We start from the raw sequence: 18848 nt of genomic DNA, 5'->3' as shown, positions 1-18848 counted from the left end.
TTTCCCTTTCAGGATACCAGCAAAATCACGTCACAAATGCTACCGAAAGCATTACATGGAAAGAAACCAAGGTTCCTTTTTTATTACTCACACCCATGTCAACATTCACTGCTATAACCCATCCAAATCTGGTACCTGTATACAAAACCGGAAAAAATACTGGATTGTGGAAAACTTAGGAAGAAGTGGTAATAGGTTGGGAAGTGAATTTCCAAAAGGGCAGAGATGGGTTTGTTTCACATTTGTCCTTAGGGGTAGAGTCCAAGATTTGGTAAAAGAACAATTAGTAAACAAAAAAGCAAAGCCAGTGCGACAGTCTAACTCTATATCAACCCCACATCAAGATTTGTATACAAAACTTAAACAGCAATTAGAAAATAAAATAGATATCTCGAGATTTGGGAAAAACCTCTTTGTGGAATTGGGGGAAAGAAAAAGTAAGCAACTTAACCAACTGTTAGGTGTGTGGAGGGGTTTTGATGACAGAGGAATGGCCATGGAAAGGCAGCAGCTTAGGCCCGAATGAACTCCTTAAATGGAATCGGACAAATATAAGGGGGGAAAATCAACCAGAAGGGTGGATTTTAAGTTCAACAGTGATAGGAGAAGAATGTCTCTGGTGCACCAGGAAATATTTTCTTAGTGAAGTAGGAAATACTCTCTCTAAAAGATATAAAGTTACTAATGGAACTTTTGCATGATGGACTCCAGAGGAACCAACTCTGTAGTGGACTTAGAAAAAAAACAAAAGAAAAAAATTGCAGGTATAATAACAAAATCAGGCTCTTCCAATGTAACAATACAGGCAAGGATCCTTGTTTTGGGATCCCAGAAATATCGAAATTTTGAGAGAATATAAATCAACAGAAAAATGATTATTGGAAAGCACCAGATGGCTTATTTTGGATATAAGGGAAAAGAGCATACCCAAAACTCCCCTCCAGTGGAAAGGGGGTTGTACTCTGGGAATCATAAAGCCAGGATTTTTTCTTTTACCAGGACCAGATGGAGATCAATTAGGAGTACCAATTTATGCGGACCTAAAAAGAAGTAAAAGGGAATTGATTGGAGGATTTCAAAAAGGGGAGATGAGGAATGGCCTTCTGAACACATATTGGAAACATATGGGCCAGCCACCTGGGCACAAGCTGGGAGCTGGGGATATCAAACCCTGATTTATATGCTGATTCATATTATAAGACTCCACGCAGTTGTAGAAATAATAACAAACAGAACTGGTCGAGTGTTGGAATTAATATCAAGTCAACAAAACCAGACAAGAGCTGCAGTGTATCAAAATAGATTGGCTTTAGACTATTTATTAGCTGAAAAAGGGGGTGTTTGTGGAAAATTTAATACTTCAGATTGTTGTTTGAAAATAGGTGACAATGGGGATGCTGTCTTGGATATAGCCAAGAATATCAGAAAAATAGCCCATGTACCGGTCCAAAATTGGGAACCAATGCTAAAAACTGGCTGGTGGGACAATGTATTAGGGATAGAATGGTGGAAGAAATTAGGCTTCTTCCTTTTATGTGCTATAGCTGGCTTGATATTTCTCCCTTGCTTGATCCCCTGTTTTATTCCGTTAATTACCAGCGAAGTCCAAGGCATGCAAGTGGTAACAATGCCTATGGACCCAAAATTGGCTACATCTGGAAAGGCACAAAAGATCATGGTGTTAAAGAAACAAAATAATATGGAAGACCCCTTTGAAGAAGCAAAATAGATTTGTGAAAAAAATGAGTGAATAATGGAGGTTAGAAAACAAGAATTTCTGCTCAAGCCAAATGATTTATAAAAAGAAGAGAGAGGGGATTGTAATGGATATATATTACAATATTGGTTTTTCACAAATATTAAAATAGATGCTATATGTATAATGTTAAATCTACTTTGCTATAAAAATAAAGTTTTTATTTCTGTTGTTAATTAAGCTTAGACATAATAATGAAATAAATGATATAGATATGCTTGTGTTAAAATGCCTGCTTGGTTGGGATAATATCCAAGGAACATATGATGAGAACTCCTGCTGCTGATACGACTAGCCACACTTACCATCAGCAGAAAATATGGACCAAGGCCCATGTGAGAGAGATACTACTCACTTCCAAAAATATAGAAAGGTTTATTAAACCTTATGTCTTGGTTTGGAAAAACAGGAGTCTGCTAAGGAAGGCAGGAGCCTCCCCTGAAATGGAGAATGTAAACCCTCTCCACCCCTCTGAATTGCTATAAATTTTAAATTAAGGGGCTCTCAGGCAAAAAATATGGGAGCAGGAAATATCAGTTCTTTACTAGGAAAGAAAAATAAAAGGATAAAATAAACAATGCAGTACACTAGAACAACACTGACAGAGTCAGAACTCAACCTGCCACCCTGTTGGTCAGGGTGTTGGTAGCAGTCCAATTGGAAATGTGGCTGCAGTCCTCCTGAAGTGTCAGGTGTGGTTCTGCTGGAGCAAGGGGTCCTTTAGAAAAGGATGTATTCTTCCTCCGAAGATCCAGTGGAAGAAGAGGCAGCTGCTGTTCCTCTGGGGAATCCAGTGGAGAAGCCATGCTGGTGTTTCAGAACCTCCAGAGTATATCTGTGTAGGAATGCTTGGCTCCTCCCTCTGGGCAGAGCATCTCACAATGGGATGTTATAGTTCTTATCAGTCATGCAGTGACATTCAATAGCCTGTTATCAGCAGATGTCCCCTCCCGAGGGAGGAGTGATCATGATCACTCAGAGAGACAGCGATAAGGAGAATTGTCCACTTGACAAAAGACAACTGCCATACAGATGGTAATAGAATACGTCTTGCCTTGCAATCTGGAACACCTTATCAAAAATACAACAGAAGACTGAATTAGAGAAAAGATTACAGCGCCGGGAGCAAAGGATTTTTCCTACCATATGTTTGTCTACACAATAGAGGTTTTGCCTTTTAACCCTTTTGCCCCTCCCAAAGTTCGGTCCATTGACTCCTTCTTCGCTTTCCAGTGGTGGAGTTTACTTCCTTAAATCTTGATTGGAGGTCAGGTGTTGCTTTAGTGACAAGCCAACCCTCCTAAATGTCCCAAACCCAGGCAGTCCCCTGATAACAACGCAAGGGGGTAAAACATAACTATAAATATATAAATCTTTTCTTAACATATATACATGATATTTGCCTTTTAATTGTCAGAGTCAATCATCTCATTACTCATCCATCACAGCCCATAACTTCTCCAGGCTAAACCACCCCAGCTCCTTCAGTTCTCCCTCATAGGGTTTGTGTTCCAGAACCTTCACCAGCCTTGTTACCCTTTTCTGCATACATTCAAGCATCTCAACATGCTTCCCAAATTGAGATGCCCAGAACACGACACAGTACTCAAGATATGGCCTCACCAGTGCTGAGTACAGGGGAAGAATGACTTCCCTGGTCCTGCTGGCCACACTATTCCTGTTATAGGCCAGAATGCCATTGGCCTTCTTGGCCACCCGGGCACACTGCTGGCTCATGTTCAATCAGCTGTCCATCAGCACACCCAGACCACTTTCTACCTGGCTGCTATCCTGACATGCGGAGAGAGACTCTAAAACTCAAAGACAAAATGAGTTTTAAAGTAGGTATGCTTTTATTCGGCCGGACGCGTAGGGATATCTCCACAAAGAGACGCGTAACCCCCGATACACTCAGGTTTTCTTTTATCCCCAAAAGTGTTACATATGCATCACGTTACACAATAGATAATTTCCTGGCTCCCCTCCCTCTCCGCTTCATATTCTAATCATCTTATCAGTCCTTTGCGCTTGCGCAGTTTTCTCTGGTGGTCGTCTCAGGGTTTGTAGGGGATGAAGTAAAGTTATCTTCCTCAGGGTTGACTTTTTGACCCTGCTGCCTTGCACATGCTTACTGATCTTTTGGCCACTGTCCAAGCCAGGAGTCCAGATTCATCTGGTTTCAGGGGCCCAAGGAGCCTCGTTATCTCAGTATCTTTGCATACTGTATCCTGTTCTTGATAAACATCCTTCCCCTTATCAGGCATCTTTGCATTCTTTCTTGCTGTTTTGCACGTATTCCTTTCCTGTATTCCTTTCCTTTCTCACGCAACTAAGGATGCAGCAAATATTAAGCAATGTCCATCATCTATGTGCCTATTCCTAATCAATATCTTCTAATTTCTGTGATTAATATATATATCCTCTAGATTCTGACCCCATGTTTCAATCCAGCCACTCTGTCTCCAGCCTGTAACTCTGTAGGGGGTTGTTATGGCCAAAGCGTAGGACCCAGCACTTAAACTTGTTAAATCTTGTATTGTTAGATTCAGCCCATATATCCAGCCTGTCCAGGTCCCTCTGCCGAGCCTTTCTACCCTCCAACAGATTAACACTCGCACCCAGCTTGTTGTCATCTGCAAATTTACTGACGGAGGAATTCCTTCACGAATGGGTGTGAAAACTCACCATACAATCCATGATAGAACAAGATGTGATAGAATAATGTTGTTTGACCCTCAAGCACATGTTATTAAAACAAAAAAGGGTGAATACGGCACCTCAAGAACAATTACATAATGCAATATTTACACTAAATTTTTTTAATGCAGATCTTCACTCAATCCCCAGCAAAGCAAGACTGCACTGAAGGTTTGTTTGCGCAGGACCAATTTCCAAAGGTTTTTTTAAGGATCCACAATTGGGTGTGCAATGGCAAGGCCTAGCTGATTTACTAACCTGGGCAGGGGAGGTCTGCATGTTCTATCGCCAACAGGCCTGAAGTGGTTACCTGCTCATCTGGTAAAACTGTACCATGAGTCAAAAAGACCAGTCAAACAATGCCATACCCCATCTGAAGAGACTCTCAATAGTGATGAAGAGGCACTGCACAATACCAGCCAGCAGCAAGCGGACAAACCCGGAGATAACATGGGGGATGCTGAAGTAACTGCAGCAAAGAGCTGAAATCCTGATGCACGGTGTAAGAGCAGCACCACCCCTGGAGAACACACCTTCCTGGCTTTTGGGGGATAGGTGCTTTTTTCTTTTTTTTAGGGAATTTTTTCTCCCATCTGCTACCTGAAAGAAAGACTATCCAGGGAGAGGGAGTTGCCTGAGAGACAAATAGGGGCAATTAGAAAACAAAAGAAAATGGCCACTCCCACATACCCTGGTAATGGCCCAGCCAGAGAAACAAGAGTTTGGGAGTGATGCCTGAGGGGGATGCAAGGTGGTTTAGGCAGTTTCTTAGCTGGGGTAGGGCAGTCTTTGCCTGGTTGGGAGCAGTGATTCTTTGCCTTGGACCTCTCCTGCACAGTGATTTTTTTCCAACACTGCGGTGGAGCTCTGCCTGTCGCCATCTTTTGAGCCTGTTGCTTGCAGGAGAAGAGCACCAAGAGACCAAAGCAGTCCATTTGTGTGCCTGGTGGAGTCGTCCCTTCCCTCCTTTCCCCCAAGTCGCAGCATGGAGAGCTGCCTGGAGCCGGAGCAACACCCTGTCGGACCTCTTCTTTGTATGGTAGTGCGAAATTGCAATAAAACCCTCCCTCCCTTCCTAGAGTGTACCAGCTGCTGTTAGCGGTGCCAAAGACCGATCACCACTCAGGCGGATAGTTGCTAGAGTCAGTCCTTCTCTCTATCTCATCTGAGCTGCCATCACCATCAGGGAGGTCCCTATCTTGCACCCAAAGCAAGAGGGGAGTCACTGCAACCTCTCTGCCTTGACACAAGCCAACAGCGCCCCCTGCCGGGTGTGGTGGTAACTACATTAAAAGGAAAATTACTTGATGGGCAGGAAAAGGTTAGTATTGGGTTTTCTGGTTTTTGTTGTCATTGTTGTTGTTTGTCTGTTGACATATATATATATATATATATATATATATATATATATATATATATATTTTGTAGCAGCCTGAATTGCTACTAGTAAAGTCCAGGGTAAGAAAGCAAAAAGGGCCTTTGCATGGTATCCACAGAGGTTTAATTCAGCCACGTGGTGAGATGTTCAGGTCCAAGGCACACACACATGGAGAGTCTCCCTTTTCCTCTCCCCAGGGGAACCCGGGGTTCCACCTGGTCTTGGGGCTGTACCAAGGTGAGGGCAATCAGGGAATAGGGAGGGAGTGGCCCAGGGACATAGGAGCAAGGGAAGGAGCCAATGGGGTCAAACAGCTTTGAGGGAAGCTTCTTGTGTCTCCCTAACTTAGGTGATGCCCCCCAGGGCCTCCACAATATTCTAGTAAAGAACTGTTACTCCTTTACCCATATCTTTGCCTGAAAGCCCCATAATTTTAAATATAAATATTTGGAGGGAGGGGGTCATATTTTCCATTGCAGGAAATGACAGACACCTGGCTTTAAACCAAGACACTGGCCTACCCAGAAATTGTAGTTACAATAGTACTGTAGGAAGTTTATTCTGTTTTCCTTTTATCATGCCTTTGGCGACTGCAGAACAGGTGTATTGGGCTCACATTGTTGATCCTCCCATTTTTAGACTTCTTACATGCTGAATTGCCCATAGCAAGTAATGATACAAAATGGAGAGGAGGTGTTTGGCTTCCCCCATGGGGACCTCTGGAGGAAAATTAAGAATGAATCAAAAATAATGGTTCCTAAACATTTTACACAGAGTTGCCCGCAATTTGTCTTGCTAAAAAACCTATATTGGGGTGCCTTGATTTTAAAGGAAATTTTCACTTACACTATCGAGACAGTAAGAACACCACAAAACTTGACAAATCTTATTTTTGTGTCTATATCAGGCACTAATAGTAGCAAGATGATGAGTAACTGTCAGTCAGGGTGTTGGTAGCAGTCTGATTAAATGGTGGCTGGAGTCCTCCTGGAGTGACAGATGTGGTTCTGTTGAAGCTGTGAGCCCAATAGAAGGGTGTAGTTTTCCTCTGAAGGTCAAGTGCTGATGTAGAAGGGTCTGGTCTTCCTCTGGAAATACAGTGGAAAAATGCCGCCTGTGGTGTTTCAAAACTTAGATTATATAGAGGTGTAGGAGATGGTCTGAAGTTTCCCTCATTTTTGCCTCACGACCACTGCAAGGACAGAGACCGGGACCCTGAGGACCCTGACTGGAGTTCTGGCCTGGTGTAGGTGGATGCTCACTGAGTGATTGTTGGCAGCTGTGTCTATAGTGCTGCCATGGTTTACTGCTTCTAGCAGGATCTGCCAAGGAGCAACTTGCCCTATATGCTTGCGCCTGCTTCACAACAATGGCCCATGAATTTCCCCACCTTTCGGCCAAATGAACTTTCTGGGGTAACTTTGGTGGTCCCCCACAGAAAACCCTTCATCTGCTTCACTACCACCATGACAGACGGAGATTGAAGCCCCCTCCCAAGGACTGAGACTGAGACCCCTATAATCCCAACACGAGGGGGGGGGGGGGGGGGGAATGGCTGGCCTGATCGAAGTGAGATGTTTGCCTAGGTGTGTTCCCTGGACCAAGAAAACAATGGGTCTATGTCACTGCTGATAACATGGATTGTCTGTACCCATTTTCAAAACCAGTTCCCCCCTCGGCAGTTTCAAGAGACTTGTCCTCTATTGTCTTTTACCTCTCCCTGACGTGAGGATTCTCCCCATGTCCGGACTGCGAGGATTTCGTCTCTGAGTTGGTAGCTATATCCTTTCCCCTCTTCCTCTCTTTCTCTATCCTTTATCTCCTTTCTTAATCCCTCTGTCTTATTTGCTGTGGGCACTCAATAAAAGGTGTGTTTGTTTTGATTGATAGTGAAATCCCCTCCGTGTTTTTTTTGCACTCTGAGATCAATTATCAAACCATCACAACCCCCCACTTGTACTAGTGGATCATGACACCTGGTAGGAATGCTTGGCTCCTCCCCCTGGGTGGAACATCTCATAATGGGATTATATAATTGCATCAGTCATGCAGTGAGACCTAATGGCCCATTAACAGAATATATCCCCCCAGAGTTATGAGGAATGGGTCATGGAAGAGATAAAGAACACTGCCCCATCTGGTTTTAACAGACAGTAATAGAATACCTACTTTTGGTTGCATTTTGCATTGCAACCTAAGGCATTATCTACTCCTTATTCTATTACCATCTGCATCATACCCAAATCAACACCCTCTTTAAACTCTACTATATATATATATATATATATATATATATATATATATATATATATATATATAAAAGCACAATGAAACCTCACACACAGTTCTCACTTAAGATTAGGTTTCCTTGTGGTACACAACGGGTTTCTCCATCTTTCTGCATTACCCACCAAGTGTAACCAAGTCCTTGAGCAAACACAATCCCATGGATGGGTTTGTCTTTGCCTGAGGTGGGACTAATCCAAATGGTCTTGGCTAAAATACCTTTCATGTGTACAACAGGGACTTGATCTCCATCCACTGTGTGCAGGGGTTCAGACTGGGCAGGACCAGCTCGATTGATGGACCCTCAGGTGTTGACCATCCAGGTGGCCTTTGCTAAGTTCATTTCCCAATTTTTGAAGGTCCCCACGTCAAGTGCATTCAGAGTAGTCTTAAGTAGTCCGTTGCACCGTTCAACTTTCCCAGCAGCTGGTGCATGATAAGGGATATGATATATCCATTCAATACCACATTCTCTGGCCCAGGTGTTTATAAGGCAGAGGAGAAAGGAACATGAACTAAAAAAGTCTCATCCTTGTTGACAATTTGTAGTTATGCCAATAATTTTTAAATTTGGTTCTAATCTTCTATCTTAACTTTGGTGAAGTGTTTTCCCAAGCAAGCCTCAAATTTCTGGCTATGTATGATTTGAACGTAGAGGTAGGTTAACAACTTTTTGACACAACAACAATAACTTACAGAACCTTTTCAGTGCAAAACTCTCTTTTAAACAATTTTAGCTAGTGCAAACTTAGAAAACAGTCTCTGCTTCTAGCTGTTGCTCAGTTGTTTGTGCATTCTTCTTCTGGTGTCTTCTGCTGCTCTTGGATCGGCTGTACCTGTGGCTTGACATTCTTTGCAGGGACCCATCAAAGACCTGCATTTGTAGAAATCCACGCAAACCCCCTCCCCCAAGTCACAAGAGGATAGGGTCCTGAAATCTGTCCTGTCTCTGGATCCTTGATGAAGACTGGTGGCCTTTCCTTGAGCTTTGCTTGACTGGTATTGCTGAAATGTCTGAAAGTCGGTGGTACCTGCTCCATAAAAGAATTATTTAGGAAGTTAAAAACATATACAGCTTTATTTAGCCTCTCTATTGTAGAAAGCACTTCTGTCCCTCCTTTCTGTCTTTCAAGGATCATTTTCAGTGAGCTGTGTGCTCTTTCTGCAATAGATTGGCCTGTGGAAGAATGTGGAATACCTGTGGTATGTTTGATACCCCAGGTTTTGAAAAACTCCTGCAATTTGTTAGAAACGTAGGCTGGTCCATTGTCCGTTTTGACTTCTAGAGGAATACTTAGGGATGCAAATGCTTGTCAGAAATGTTTAATTACATCTCTACTCTTTTCTCCTTGATGTGCAGAAGCAAAAATTGCCCCTGAGAATTTGTCTATTGATACATGTATATGTCTGAACCGTGCAAATGACTGATTTTGAGTTATGTCAGTTTGCCATATGAGCAGGCTATTTATGCCTCGAGGGTTAACTCCTGTTGCTATTGTTGGTATGGCAAATTTTTGGCAATCTGGACATGACTGAACAATTCCTTTTGCCTGATTCAGAGAGATGTTAAACATTCTTACTAGAGCAGATGCATTTTGATGATAGAAAGAATGGCTCATCCTGGCTTGTTCAATAACATTAGGAAGTGTATGCTGGATTGGCATGGCTAACAAATCAGCCATAGCATTGCCTTCTGCTAAGAAACCTGGAAGAGAAGAATGTGAACGAATGTGCAATATGAAGTAAGGTTCCTGTCAAACGAAAAGAAGGAAGAATTAATTTTTTTAGCAAACCGTATAGCTGGTTATTGGAGGTCATTGGAAACCTCTTTTAGCAGAGATACTTCTGCTCTCTCCACTACACCTGCAACATAAATTGAATCAGTTACTAAATTAAAAGGAAATTTGAAATTTGAAAAGACCCATATGACTGCTGTTAACTCTATAATCTGTGCAGAACCAACTACTTCCTCAATATCTGATTCCCATTTCTTGGTTTCTGGATTTTGCCAAGCAATCATGGATTTTTTTACTTTCCAGAACCATCTGTAAAACACGTTGTTGTATTGCACTAAATAGTTTATTTAGTTTTGCACTGGGTGATGGGAAATTTTACTGAGTATGTTAGGTCACGTGGATGGGTTTTTCACCTCCCCTATCACATGGTCTCCCCCTCACACACCCCCCCCGTTATACACACCTGGTGGTCTGTCCCATGGGTACCCCTCCCCTCGCCCCTCCCCAATGGCATCCCATTGGCTGCGGTCCTCTCTCCCCCGCCCCCATCCCCTTGGGTATAAAACTTCCTTGTGAGAGTTCCACGTTCTCTTTTCTACCTGGGTTGCTGCCGTCACCAGAGTGTCTTGCCACCAAGCCAATAAACAAGATACTTGTACCCACGTGGAGAAGAGCGCTTCTCATCTTTTACTTTTGTCTATGCAAGTCCGTGTGGGCTAGAGTCTGAGCTAGCTGGATTTGGACTCATATAAGGCCCAGGAAAACCACGGAATATTGCAGGTGGCGCCCCATATGTTCGTCTCCCACGACGGCCACGAAGGAGCTGGTAATTCCACGAGTAGATTACGTTAGCTTTTGGGACTTTCACCTTCCTCTGACTTCTTCGTCACATTTTAGTCGGCAAGAAGGCTAGAGGGTGGGGTCGGGAACCCACCGCGCCCACGGCGGACTGATTCCAGATGAGGACTTCTATATAGCTCTCACAGCCAGCCACAGTCCCCAGGTGGGGGGAGTATTCCCCGCGAGTGTTAGTGGGACCCTAGGGGTGCATGACTTCTTAAGGGCTTATGAACTAATTTTAAAGAGGAACTTAATAGCTCATGTTTGGGACAATTGACTGAAATTTTTCCCTGTAAAATTTTTTAGGGCCAATTGCATGACCTCTGAATTTTGAATTAACCATTCCAAATAGATGGATGTGACAGGCAGAAAGATTGCAAAATCTTTTCCTGCAAGGGAAAACATTCGGGATCTAGCCTTGAAAATCAATTGCAATATAATTTCAGGGCCAGTTGTTATAGTTTTACCCAGCTGACGAGATAGGAAAACCCACTCTAAGATTATCAGATGATCCTTCTTCTCTAGATACCACTGGAATTTCAGACCGTGAAGCTGTGGATTCTCTCCTAAAACTGCAAACAAAAGGGACAAGTTAGGATTATACCGATGAGCCTGGCATGACTGGATGGCTCCCATCACTTTATCTAAAGCATTTTGGGCTTCTTTGTTGAATTCTCATGGTGAGTTTAAAGCTGTGTCTCCCTTCAATAGATCTACCAGAGGGGCTAAATCTTGATTTGAAATGCCTAGTAGTGGACGAAGCCAGTTCAGAGTCCCTACTAGCTGCTGCACTTCATTCAGTGTCTTTGGATTTGTCCTTAGCTGGAGTGGTTGCAGAGTTACAGTTTGTTCTGTGATCCTGTATCCTAAATACTTCCAGGGAGGAAGTGTCTGTATTTTTTCTTTCACTACTGCAAGTCCTGCTTTCTCCACTGCTGAGATGACCTGATCTGTTGTCTCCTGCATTGATGCTTGGTCCTTTGCTGCTACTAAAATATCGTTCATATAATGCAAGATGAGGAAATTTGGGTATTGTGCACAAACTGAGGAAAGTATTTTTGCTACATACCACTGGCATATACTGGGAGAATTGCGCATGCCTTGTGGGAGAGAAAGCCAATGATATCTTTTTAAAGGAGCCCTCTGATTTATGGATGGGATGGGGAAAAGGCAAATCTTGGTGTGTCATCTGGATGCAAAGGAATATTGTAAAAACTATCTTTTAAATCAATAACCGTTAACTTCCAACCCTTTGGAATCATAACAGGAGAAGGTAAACCTGGTTGCAAAGAACCTATTTCTTGGATGACTTTGTTAACTTTTCTGAGATCCTGTAATGGCCCCTATTTCCCACTGTTTGGGCAGGGGCTGGTAGTTGGAGTTAGGTGACCTTTGTTTAACTGTTCCTGTACCAACTGCTCTAATGAAGCAAGTTTCTCTTCTGGTAAGGGCCACTGGCTGACCCAGACAGGTGTATTAGATGTCCATGCAAGTTTTAGTGTGTTATGTCCATCAACAGCCTTTGTTAAAAATTGGTTTCTAGTCTCAGACCCCATTGCAAGAGAATGTCTCTTCCCCAAAGAACTATATCAGCTCCTACAATGAATGGTCTTGTGGTGGCAACACGACCTTCGGGTCCCTCAAATGTGACTGAGTGTAAGCTACAGTAGCTTTCACAGTGACCACCAATACCTGCCAGTTGGTCCAGCATGGGTACGATGGTCCAGTCCTGTGGCCATTTCGATTTCGATATCAGAGTGACGTCAGCTCCAGTATCTATCAGGCCAACGAGGGTGATGGCTTTCCTGAGGTGCTTCAGGACATAGATGAGTTGAGGCCACCCATGGGTGATGTGCCTGGTCCAAGCGATGACAGATGTGTTGCTCTGTGACTCTGATAGGAGAAAAGCTTGTGCTATGGTTAGTCCTTTGGGTAAAAAGCATGGAGGGTCTGTACATAAAGGCAACACTGTAATTTCCTGTGAACAAGTGGCAGATAACACAGTTGGAATGATATAGAAACCTTCTGCATGGGATATGTTCACTCCCACTATTAAGAACTGATGTGGTTGTGGTTCAGGTCCCAGCTGTCCTGTGGATACTGTGTGAGCAATGGCATTGGTTAGCATCACTGGCTGGGCTGTAGACAGCTCCAATCTGATACCTGAGGACATTGTGCTCGGTAGTCCTGCAATGATTTGCTGCAGTTCTGAACTTGGTGGCCTTTGGTGGTCTCTGGCCTCTGGTACAGTGGTTCTCGTGTCTTAGCACGCCACTGAGCCGTGCTCGGCTGCACGTTTCCCGGCAGATGGCATAGACAACCCTGTACTGGGCGAAAACCGTTAGTATTCTGACAGAGACCTCGGTATCCACTGTTTCTTGGAGGTGGCCTCCTTCGCATTCTTGGACATTCCCTTTTAAAATGCCCTCTTTGACCACAGGAATAGCAGGTGTCCCTTGGATACTGTTGGTGTTCAAGTGCCCCTTTAAATGCTGTTAGGGCCTCTGTTAGGGTTTGTGTCTGAATTTCTACGGCCTTTTCCTGCTGCTTTAGGGTGTTTTCCTGAGCTGTTGTGATGGCATTAGCAAGCACCTCTGCCTGCATGGCTGCTGCATGTTCAGGGGTACCCAGGTGATTGCAAGCATCCACTGTGTTAGGGTGGGCTCAGGGTCTTGTGGCAATGCACGTAATATTTTTTTGCAGCTTGGATTTGCATTAGATATTGCAAGCCATTTTAATAACTATTGTCTGCCACAATCTATTGGAATCTGCTTATCCGGTGCCATTTTTAAACAGTCCAAAAACATAATGTACGGCTCATCTATCCCTTGTTCTATTTCTGTGAAATCTAGTTCTGGTTTGTTCCCATCAGGCACCTGTAACAGGGCAGTTTTGGCAGCTTCTTTGACATCCTGGAGGATTTGTCTATCAAGTACCCTGGCTTGTCCTTGTGGGTCTGTATGGGCTCCTTCTCCCAAGAGCTGATTTAGAGTTATATTTGCAGTGGCTGGAGTTCCTGCATAACCTCTTAAAAGGTCATTTAATAAACGTTTCCATGCCAATTCCCACAGAGAATAGTCTGTTGGAGACAGCAAGGATGTACACTGCTCTTTTAAATCATGAGGAGTGAATTCATTTGCTGCAAAGGGTGCTTGTAACAGACCTCTGAAATATGCAGATTCCCTCCCATACAAACGGGATGCTTTGCATATCTCTTTCAATTCTGCAAAGTTTATCTGTTGCCATTGTGGTTGGGGCACAGCCCCCACAGTATACCTTACAGGAAACACTTTCAGCTTCAATGCAATTTCCCACTCTCCTTCCTGGACTGCATCCTTTCTTATCCTCTGCCAGGTATCTGTGCCTCCTTGTGTATGAAATTCTTCCTCAGATTTTTGGGGACTACACTGTAGGGTATAGTAATAACTTTTGTTTTGATCCGGCTGTTCTCCCGATATGAGCGCCGCCATTTTGGATGGGGTCACTTCCGGGGCACTACACCGGGTTCCCATGCTCAGCAGGGAGGGGGCGTGCTGTCCCAGGTAGTGGGCGGGAAGCAGGGGCAGGGAGACCGACCGGGCTCGGCCCACAAAAGGAGTGTGTCTCTCATCTGATGGGCAGAAGCTGAGTGGCGAATCGGTGAGGGAATCCTCGAGCCCGAGGGGGATGGTGAAACATGCCCACGAAGGGCAGAGCTCTCCCTCTGGGCTTCATGGCGTCTGCCACGTGCTACCCCCTGCTCACAGAGCATAGAGTCTGCTTGGCTTTTTTCGATTTTACTGCCAAAATTCACCGATTTTGAGCGTCGGAGGCTACTTTTGAGAGGAAACAGAAGGGGAAATCTTTGGGGTAGGTGATTTAGGAGGAGTGGTTTTCAGACAAGCCAGGCAAGGCGGAAAGTGGCTGGCCTGGCAGCCTCCCTCCTGCTCCGCCGGGGTTTTTGCCTTTCGGATCGGTTAGGGAAAAGGTTCTGGATCCCCCCGGAGTCTCTGTGTCTCCTTCCCTCCTGCTGCAGCCTGCAGTCTGCCCTCTCTCTGCTCTGTGGTGTTTGTGGCTGTTTCTTGCTTGCTTTTCACTTTCCAAGGTTACAAATTTTAATACCATCCTGAATATTGGATGCAGCTTTAAGCTGGACCTTTTATTCTTTTCCATATTATATAATTTCAGTCCAACTATGTCCCAAAAGTGTGGAGTGAGTCTTTCAAACATATCTAGGGTTGGGAATTCTGTGAAAACCCATCTGATGAGTTTTTTAAGCTGTTTCTTCTCAAACTTTAAATCTTGAATTTCTAGCTTAAAGTTCAAATAAAAATAAAGATCCTGCTCAGCTACAGACAACCGGTTTCCCATTTCTTACTCACCAAGGGGTGGTTTTCAGCCGAGCTGTCCTCCTTGGTCTATTCTCCCCGGGTCTGGAAACCCAACAATGTCTCGGCTCAGCCGAACAGTAGCTTCCTTGTAGGATTGCAGTGCGTGCTCCAGTCCCGTCCCCGGTTTCCAGCCTCCTTCCATCGGCTGTGAGGCTTTGATCTGGGATCCCCTCTCTATCTCAGATCCTCCTTTTTTGGGTTTTTCTTTAAAGCGCCAAAAAAACCCAGCTGCAGATCTGCTCTCACAAAAACGCAAGACCAAGGAAAAAAATGTCCTAATTTTGATTGAGGGCAATCAAAATATTCCCAGACTGCGTCTCTCAATATGAGAAATTGCCTGTCTGGGGGCCACGAGTAATAGTAGCCTCCTCGAGCCAGGTCTCATAAGCTCTTGGAAGTCTATTACTCACACAAGATAGCTCAGCTACCTTTGGAGGCATAAAATCAGCAGGATGGCTTCTGTTGCAGTGTTGGAAACAAAAAGGTTTAATAAAAAGCAAAATAACAAGCAGAGAAAAACCGAGCCAGGTGCAAGAGGTTCTTGCTCCTGGTAAAACACCTCACAAAAGCGATTAGTTTCTTTGTTCTCTTCTTTTTCTAGTAAATTGCCCAGGCAGGACTTTTTGGCTTCTGTCCAATTAGCTATCCTTAAATTTGAGGTGAAGTCCCCTAGGCCTATGAGATGCCTTTTTCACCTAATCGAGGTGAGAAACTTCTGGGCTTCTTTCCTTTTTAAGGGGACAAAGGATAGTTTTGTCACTCTGTCAATAGGGGGCACATTCCTATATAAGGACATTCTTGAAATGGTTCCCTGCTGAAGCGTACCGGAACCTGGGCTAGCTCTGTACACTCCGGTAGACACAACAGGAATGGGGAACAGCTGGGTACTGGGGTTTGCCCATAGCTGAACCTAAAGAGCTGCAAGCTCTACAGTGCATGCTGTTACAGCCATGGCAGGGACCAGCCAAAGGAGGAAGGAAGAGGCTCTTCGTCTTGAGGTTCCATGCAGAAAGTTTATTCCAGATGGAGTGAGCAGGACAAAAAGGCCCCTCACTCTTGTATGCAAGGGGTTTTGTTCAGATACAAGTCAGGGGGTGGATACAAACAGCTAACCAATAGAGAATCTTCATGGGAGGAGTGAGGGGGATTACATCAACACTGTGGGACCAATCAGGATAGGGGGAGGAGAGGGAAAGATCACATGGGCCAATGGATTAGGGGATTTCTAAGTGGGTGTTTGAATCAGGGACTGGCCCAGAGGGTGAGTGGCATGGAACATTCAGGAAAACGGGGCAGGGTTGCCTTGACAGGCAGGGAAGGGACTGGAACAAAGGGAGGGGAATAGCTTGAAGGACAGCTTTAAGGGAGGGTACAACTTAGGGGAAAACCAACTTGGGGAAAACGTGGGGGGATAACAGAATGAACCATTTAACAATAATTTAATGAAATAAACACGAACTTCAGCAGGTCCCGTTGTCCAACTCGATTCTCTCAGAGGTTCCATGTCTCCACAGGACTTGCTTTTCAATGCCTAGGATGGTGTTAAGGACAGTAGCATGAGTCACAGGGTAGGTGTCCAACCATCCCATGGTAGCTTCCACCATTGTGAGCACGTAGTGCTTGCCTTGGCGTGTCTGGGGCAGTGTGATGTAGTCAATCTGCCAGGCCTCCCCATACTTGTACTTGGACCACTGCCCACCATACCATAGGGGTTTCAAGCACTTCACTTGCTTGATGGTAGCACATGTCTCACAGTCATGGATGACCTGAGAAATACTGTCCATGGTAAGATCCACCCCTCGGTCTCGTGCCCACTTATAGTTGGCATCTTTACCCTGATGACCTGAGGCATCATGAGCCCATCTAGCTAGGAATAACTCTCCCTTGTGTTGACAATCTAAGTCTATCTTTGACACCTCTATCTACGCAGCCTGATCTGCCTGCTGATTGTTTTGGTGCTCCTCATAGGCTCTGCTCTTGGAGACATGGGCATCTACATGGCAGACTTTCACAGGTAGCCTCCCTACCCTGGTAGCAATGTCTTTCCACTCATCAGCAGCCCAAATTGGTTTTCCTCTTCTCTGCCAATTAGCCTCTTTCCACCTCTCTAGCCATCCCCACAGAGCATTGGCTACCATCCATGAATCAGTGTAAAGGTAGAGCCTTGGCCATTTCTCTCTTTCAGCAATGTCCAGGGCCAGCTGAACAGCATTGAGTTCAGCAAGTTAGCTTGATCCACCTTCTCCTTTGGTAGCTTGTGCGACCTGTCATGTGGGGCTCCATACAGCTGCTTTCCACTTCAGGTTCATCCCTATGATGCGACAAGAACCGTCAGTGAAAAGAGTGCAGTGTGTTTCCTCTGGTGGCTGTTGGTTATATGGAAGAGCCTCCTCAGCCCGTGTCACTGGTTCTTGTGCTTCATCTGTGACACCGAAATTCTCACCTTCAGGCCAATTTGTAATTATCTCCAAAATCCCAGGGCGATTCAGTTTACCCATACGGGCGCTCTGTGTGATAAGAGCAATCTACTTGCTCCATGCAGCACTGGTGGCGTGGTGGGTAGAAGGAACCTTTGCTTTGAACATCCACCCCAGCAACAGTAGTCGGGGTGCCAGGAGGAGTTGCGCTTCTGTACCAATCACCTCTGATGCGGCTTGGACTCCTTCATAGGCAGCCAAGATTTCTTTCTCGGTTGGATTGTAGTTGGCTTCAGAGTCTCTGTAGCTTCGACTCCAAAATCCCAGTGGTCGACCCCGAGTCTCCCCAGGCTCCTTCTGCCTCAGGCTCCAGAACTAACCATGGTACCCGGCTGCAGAGTAGAGCATGTTCTTCACATCTGGTCCTGTCCTGACCAGACCAAGGGCTACTGCATGAGCGATCTCCTGCTTGATCTGGGCAAAGTCTTGTTGCTGCTCAGGGCCCCAATGGAACTTGTTCTTCTTGCAGGTAACCAGGTAAAGAGGGCTCACAATCTGACTGTACTCAGGAATATGCATTCTCCAAAAACCGATGGCACCTAGGAAAGCTTGTGTCTCCTTCTTATTGGTTGGTGGAGACAGGGCTGTGATCTTGCTGATGACATCTGTAGGAATCTGATGCCATCCATCTTGCCACACCCTTTTCTACTGCAGTCAGGATCAGTCCACGGCAGATGGTAGGACTGTGCTTCCACCCCTGGGGCAGTCCCTTCCAGGTATACTGCACTCCCCTCCATGTGAAAGCAAACTGAGGCCTGCATTCTGCTGCCAGAGGAATGGAGAAAAATGCATTGGCAATGTCAACAGTGGCATACCACTTTGCTGCCTTGGACTCCAGCTCGTACTGGAGCTCTAATATGTCTGGCACGGCAGCTCTCAGTGGTGGAGTCACTTCAGTGCATGGTAGTCCACAGTCAATCTCCATTCTCTTTCAGATTTACACACAGGCCAAATGGGGCTTTTGAAGGGTGAGTGGGTCTTGCTGACCACCCCTTGGCTCTCCAGCTCTCGGATCATCTTATGGATGGGAGCCACAGCATCTCGAGTGGTCCTATACTGTCAGCGATGCACTGCCGAAGTGGCAATTGGTACCTGTTGCTCTTTTCCCTTCAGAAGTCCTACTGCAGATGGATTCTCTGACAGTCCAGGCAAGTTGTTCAATTGCCCTCTTTCACTACAGCTGCTATCCCAAATGCCCACCTGAGTCCTTTTGGGTCCTTGAAATACCCACTTCAAAGGTAGTCTATGCCCAAAATACATGGGGCATCTGGGCCAGTCACAATAGGATGTTTCTACCACTCATTTCCA

Source organism: Haemorhous mexicanus, chromosome W (assembly GCF_027477595.1).
Source record: "Haemorhous mexicanus isolate bHaeMex1 chromosome W, bHaeMex1.pri, whole genome shotgun sequence".
In the NCBI taxonomy this organism is placed as follows: domain Eukaryota; kingdom Metazoa; phylum Chordata; class Aves; order Passeriformes; family Fringillidae; genus Haemorhous; species Haemorhous mexicanus.
The sequence above is the reverse complement of the archived record's forward strand: the minus strand, read 5'-3'. Positions refer to the sequence as shown.